Source organism: Cavia porcellus, unplaced genomic scaffold (assembly GCF_034190915.1).
Source record: "Cavia porcellus strain 051 isolate PalLab524CR breed Dunkin Hartley unplaced genomic scaffold, mCavPor4.1 scaffold_1, whole genome shotgun sequence".
NCBI classification, from domain to species: Eukaryota; Metazoa; Chordata; class Mammalia; order Rodentia; family Caviidae; genus Cavia; species Cavia porcellus.
The window spans coordinates 92,306,014-92,312,981 of NW_026947484.1; positions in this window are offsets into that span (position 1 = coordinate 92,306,014).

A 6,968-nucleotide genomic window follows, 5' to 3' on the forward strand; every position below is an offset into this window, starting at 1 on the left:
TTTGATTTGCACTTTTCTGATGGCTCACTGACTGAAATTCTATTTATTTAAGATACTCTTAGTATATAAAAAACACTAAATTAACAGCTAAATCAAAAAGAAAGTTTATGTGTAGTGTCAAATTGCTTTTCAATAATTGAATGGATTTTTTTCTACCGGAAGCTACGCAGGATGCTTGAAACTTCTAATAAAATATATTTTTAGAACTGAAGATGTGGCTCAGTGGTCAAGGTCTTATCTTGCATGCACAAAATTCTGAGTTTGATCCCTAACACCATGAAAAATATAGATTTTTAAATATTTACCACGTAAGTGATACAGGTATTATTTTAGACCCATTTCTTATGCTACTGGGATTTTCATACATGATTGACTAGCTACCTAAATTAATAAGCTGCCCAAATATTTGTCTATTTTCCTATTGCATTTAATATTTTTCTTTTTATTTGAATTCTATGAGTTTTTTATTTTAGTCATATTTTCAAATTTATTTATTTATTTATTTTGTACTAGGAATTGAACTCAGGACCTTGCACTTGCTAGGAAGGCATTGTGCCACTGAGCTATATATCCCCAGCCCTACCATTGTTGGGAGCCGCGGCCGAGCCCGGTCGCCTTACTTGGCGGACGTGAGGCCTGTAGGAAAGAGCAAAGCCTGAGCTAGATTACCCCTCCCATCGAGTGTGCTAAGATGGCGCTTATCTCCTGCTTCCTGCTTGGTAAACAACCCGCCCTGTAAGATCTCCTGCTTCACAACCCGCCCTGTAAGATCTCCTGCTTCACAACCCGCCCTGTAAGATAGTCTGCCTAGCAACAACTGAACCCTATAAAAGTGAATGCCTCTCCCGCCAAGAAAAGAAGAAGAAGCAGAAGAAGCGGAAGAAGCAGAAGAAGCAGAAGAAGCAGAAGAAGCACGCAAGGAGCCGCGGGGAGCGGACCAACAGAGGCTTCGGCCGGGAGGATTCCCGGGGCAGGCTGTACGGAGAAGGAAAATAAAAGAAAAGGTTGTCCACTGCCAGACTTTGTTGTGTGTCCTTCCTGCCGGCCGGGAGTGACACCGACATCTGGTGGCCCGTACGGGGAGCTGATCACCCCCGAGACGTGGCAGTGGACAACGCTCCAACGCAGAGCTGCAAGACAGGTGAGTAGAGGATAAACCTGGGCCCTGGGTGGCGCGCACCTACAGGGTTTGTAGACTCCTCTCAGGCTCACGCGTAAGTGGCGGATTCCTTGGGCCTCACGCGGTGAGTAACATATTAAAAAATGGGAAACATGCTAGGTAACGGCACTAAGAGTGAGGGTGGTTGCGGGGAAAGCTCTCAAGAGCTTACAAAAGTACGCAGGGTATTTGAGCAGGCCCAGTCAGGGAGCTCCCGAGAGGGGTCCGTCAAGGGGAACAAAGATGCTAAGGAGGAGGACAGGGCTCAAGCCTCGGAGTCGTCTGACTCCGAGGACGAGGGAAAGTTGAATGGTGAGGAGGCCAAAGAGACCAGCTGTCAGGGGCCTAAGTCGCTTGATGGGGAGACGCAAGGCTCTTTCGCTGCGTTGCGCCGCGAATTGCGCTCCGCTCAGCTAGGCTTACGAAAAAGCAGAGAGCTTCTGAGCGCCCCCTGGCAGGGGAGGGAGACAGAACCTTCTGCTCCGCCCTGGAACTCGTTCCCGGAAGCGGTCCCTCGCCGCGATGCCGCCGCATGGGAACTCCCCCCTCTTCCGTCAGTACAGGAAATAACGCACAGGCCGCCATTTTCTGTTCAGCCACGGCCGCCATCTTACGATGCTCCGCCGCCGGCGGAACGTTATTTCCACAGACAGCTGTGGCATGGGGGTCGTGTGTCTAATGAAGACCACCCGTTCCCAGGGATAGATAGCGGCCCCTATGGGATATATCCTGTACAGATGGCCATGGGTCAGGGACGTAATGTGTGGGAACCCTTTGAAATAAAGCAGATTAGAGAACTTAAAAATGCAGTTACAACCTTTGGGCCGACTGCGCCTTACACCATTGCCATGCTGGAGAACCTGTCTTCTGGGCCCCTCACCCCCACGGACTGGACTCAGCTGGCAAAGGCGTGTCTGCCCTCGGGTAGTTACCTGGATTGGCGAGCCTGGTATGCCGAGTTCGCTGCCGAACAGGCGGAAAGAAACGCTAACCGAGGGAACCGGGGGTGGAATAGAGACATGCTTATGGGGGAAGGCCAACACGCTGATAATCAGACTCAGTTCCCTGGTGCAGTTTATGAGCAGATCAATACCATTGGGCTTCGCGCCTGGAAGCAGGTGAGTGGTGCCGGAACGGCATCCTTGTGCCTTTCTAAAATAGTCCAGGGCACAACAGAGCCATTCGTTGATTTTGTGGCTCGGATGCAAGATGCCGCCGATAAGATCTTTTCCGATAGGGAAGTGGCTCAACCGCTGGTTAGGCAGTTGATTTTCGAACAATGCACAAAGGAATGTAAGGCAGCAATAGCCCCACATAAGAATAAGGATCTTAACGCCTGGATCAGAATATGCAGAGAAATAGGGGGGCCGCTTTCTAATTCGGGAGTTGCAGCTCTTCTGGCTGCGGCAGTGCAACAAAGGGGACCTCGCGGGCCTAGAGAGGAACAAACCATTTCCATGTTCCCAGAGCAGACTATGTGACTCCTGTGCCACATACAAACCTGCCATACCGATGGGAGTAAACCCTCGAGGTTTGATCCCTGGTGATGTTTGGCAGATGGACATCACACATATACAGGAATTTGGGACTCTTAAATATGTTCATGTTTCCACAGACACCTGTTCTCACATCATATTTGCAACAGCAGAAACAGGTGAAAAAGTGTCTAATGTGATCAATCATTGCCTGGCGGCTTGGGCCGCATGGGGCAAACCAAAAATATTAAAAACTGATAATGGACCAGCCTATATAGGCAAAGCCTTCAATGAGTTCTGCAAAATGATGGACCATACAATCCCCAAGGTCAAGGAATCATTGAGAGGGCTCATAGAAGCCTCAAAGAAATTTTACAAAAACAAAAAGGGGGAGTAGGCCAAGGCCTGGCCCCAAAGGCACGATTATCCATGGCACTATTCACACACAATTTTTTAAATTTAAATAATGATAATTGCTCCCCAGCTATGGAGCACTGCAACCCTTCCCCCAACCATAAAGGGTGGGTTAAATGGAAAGATGTCCTAACAGGACAATGGATGGGCCCGGATCCGGTGGTTAGCTGGAACCGAGGCGCGGTTTGTGTTTTCCCACAGGAACCGGGACGAGAACCACTGTGGGTACCGGAGAGACTGACACGGGCAACAAAGCCCTCGACTGAAGATCAGACCTGCCCTACCGGAGATCCATCACAGACCAACCAACAAGATGAATAGAAATAGCGGTAGCCCAAAATGGACAAAAAGATCCTCAGGCATATGCATGGCTCGCTCGCCTAGCCTACGACCGAGTCTAGGGGCGGTGAGCTTCCCACACTCCTCCTCTAAAAAATTATGACATAGCTGGGTAGGAGAGTCAATGACGGGTAAGAGCGTACTCCCCCGGTGCGACTCAACCTAAGCCAGGCCCTACCCCATCCTGCACGTAAGCCGCTGGACTGTTAGATGCTGCCCAGGTCTAAATTTCTCTCCGAGGGGATTTTTTTACGGAGAGGAAATGAGTGCAAGCTTGTGTGCATCCAGGTTCCGTCCAGTTTGTGCCTGGCCCTAGAAAAAGGACGAGGGCCTCAGGGCCTTGGCAGACCATGGCACGGCCGACCAGGGTCTAAGCCAAGGACCTACGGTGGGCCGACGCATAGGGCATAAGCCTCTGCACCCAGTCCAGGAAGGGCTACGATGCGCACATTCATAAAAAATAAAAAAGGGGGAGATGTTGGGAGCCGCGGCCGAGCCCGGTCGCCTTACTTGGCGGACGTGAGGCCTGTAGGAAAGAGCAAAGCCTGAGCTAGATTACCCCTCCCATCGAGTGTGCTAAGATGGCGCTTATCTCCTGCTTCCTGCTTGGTAAACAACCCGCCCTGTAAGATCTCCTGCTTCACAACCCGCCCTGTAAGATCTCCTGCTTCACAACCCGCCCTGTAAGATAGTCTGCCTAGCAACAACTGAACCCTATAAAAGTGAATGCCTCTCCCGCCAAGAAAAGAAGAAGAAGCAGAAGAAGCGGAAGAAGCAGAAGAAGCAGAAGAAGCAGAAGAAGCACGCAAGGAGCCGCGGAGAGCGGACCGGTAGAGGCTTCGGGACAGACTGTAGGGAGAAGCACGCAAGGAGCCGCGGAGAGCGGACCGGTAGAGGCTTCGGGACAGACTGTAGAGAAGAAGCACGCAAGGAGCCGCGGAGAGCGGACCGGTAGAGGCTTCGGGACAGACTGTAGGGAGAAGCACGCAAGGAGCCGCGGGGAGCGGACCAACAGAGGCTTCGGCCGGGAGGATTCCCGGGGCAGGCTGTACGGAGAAGGAAAATAAAAGAAAAGGTTGTCCACTGCCAGACTTTGTTGTGTGTCCTTCCTGCCGGCCGGGAGTGACACCGACATACCATGAGCTACTTTAAATATACATTGGCTTTGGAAATTGTTCTTAAAATAATTCACATTCATCTTGAATAATTTTGTTAGCTAAGGAAGTTATCATTATAATGCATTTTGAGAAAAAATTAAAATTTTAAACTATTTGGCATAACTAATGAAGATAGTAACTATTTTCAAACTATTAAGAGATTTTAAAAAATATTTTTTGAAACATGTTCAGTTATTTAAGTAATGAAAAATACTAAGCAAATGGAGACTAACTAAGTATATTAATCAGCTTTTTGTTGCTGGGAGAAAATACCTGACAACTTAAAGGAAGAGAAGTCTAGTTTGACCCATGATTTCACAGGTTTCAATCCCTGGTCAGTAGAAATATCACAGTGGGAAATCAGGAGACAGAAAGCTGCTCAACTGGTAATATCTGAGAATCAGAGGGAGAGCCAGAGAGGAAGGAGCCAAGGATGGATGTAGACCTCAAGGTCATGCCTCACGACCCACTTCTTCCATCCAGGTCCCATTTCTTAATGCCTCTTTCAGCTAAAAATTCATCAGTGGGTTAAGGTATTGATGAGCTTAGTGTTTTCACAATCCAATCACTGCTCCAGTAGTTTCAATCTATTCAAGCTAACAAGATTATCCAGTACAATTGCCCAGTCAATCTCAGTTTTGACTTACATTTAAAAGAATTTCATGATAAAATCTAGTTGTGAGCACTGTAACCTTTTCTGGTTTGCAAAATTCTTAAAGTGAACTCACTGAAGCATATTCTCTGGCTGACAGAGCTTCCAAAAGGCTGAGCCATGAGATGAATGGATATCAAATTATGCTCCACCTTTACCCCTGGTTGTTTAATGCTGAAAGGTCAGAATCATAATGAGTTGATTTCTTTCAGTTTTACACTAGGAAGATCTGTAAACCCAAAAGGCTTATCCAAAATTACAGGGCACTATAATTCAGACGTTTTAGTCCTGTGCATTTAAGTTTTGTATTTTCAGGCTTAATTAATCTCCTTATGTACTCAGACTTGTGTTAGATGGGGCTCAAAATAATATATAATAGATGACTGATATTATGTATTTTGCTTTATTTAAAAGGTTAGATACTGATTATGGCAATAGGAAACTATTACATTAAATGTACCAGGTATGGAATGGAGATAAAAGGTCCCAGAAAATGTTCAAAAATTAATGTATGTAAATATTGTTTTGGAGAGACATGCTGTATGAAGGAAGTGATATATCTCTTCTTTTCATTTCTTTCAATGGTTGTATTAAGTAAGAAAATCTACTGAGTAACCCTGAGTTGTTCTCTTTGGGAAGGTGAGTTAAGAATGTTAATGAATGAAAGATACATATATTCCTCCAGTTAAGTACATGTATAATGGGGTTACAACCTGATAAACCTATAGTAAGTTGAATCTATTATGAAATAGAAAATTCATTTACGCTATTACATCTAGCCCATTCTAATCATAACTTAGCCTGGCCTATCTTAAACATGTTTGGAACACTTACATTAACCTTCAGTGGGGCAACATTGTTTAACACAAAACCTATTTGATAATAAAATGTTGACTATCTCATGTAATTTATTGAATTGTGTACTTGAAGTACAGGACAGATTGGGTGTGTGGGAATTGGAAACATATGTGCATTTTGTGAACATGAGGGGATGCAAAGACATAAAATGCAATATTCAAATAAATACTGGCAACACAGCACATCATAAAGTAGGCATCACACCCTTCTGATCTTGTGACTGACAGAGAGTGGCACCTTGCTGCCCATCAGTGAGCTCCCACCACTTATTGCCAGGAAAAGAACAAATTTCAAAATTTGAAACATGTTTTATACTAAGATGTATCAGTTTTGTGCATTAAAAAAATAAAATAAAATTTTAAGTTGAGCCATTGTAAATCAGGCACTAACTGTACGTCCAACAGGAGTCCTGAACTGCACTTCCTTATGAGTTGAATTGTATCTCCCAGAAAGGTACTGTATGTGGAATTCCTAATATCGCAGTACTTTAGAAGGTGACATTATTTGGAAAGAGAGACACCACGGATGCAGTTAGCTAAATTAGGATGAAGACATATTGGAATAGTATGGAATCTTAATTCAATAGGACTGATGTCTTCATGAGAGTGAATTTAGACACACAGCACAAAGCAAATAGAAGGCCAGGGGAAGACAGAGGTGAAGACTGGAGTGATGCATCCACAAGATAAGTAATGCTCAAGATTGTTGTTTATCATCAGAAGGTAGGAAACAACCCTGGAATAGAGTTTCCTTCCAAGACTTCATAAAGAACCAATTCTACCCAACTTCGAGTTCAGATTTAGGTAATTTGATAAAAATACCCTTGCAAACTGTACAGGGCCCTAAGCCAGGCATGGCTGAGGCAAGAAGATCACAAGTTGGAACCCACTTAGTGGGCAACTTAGTGAGATCCT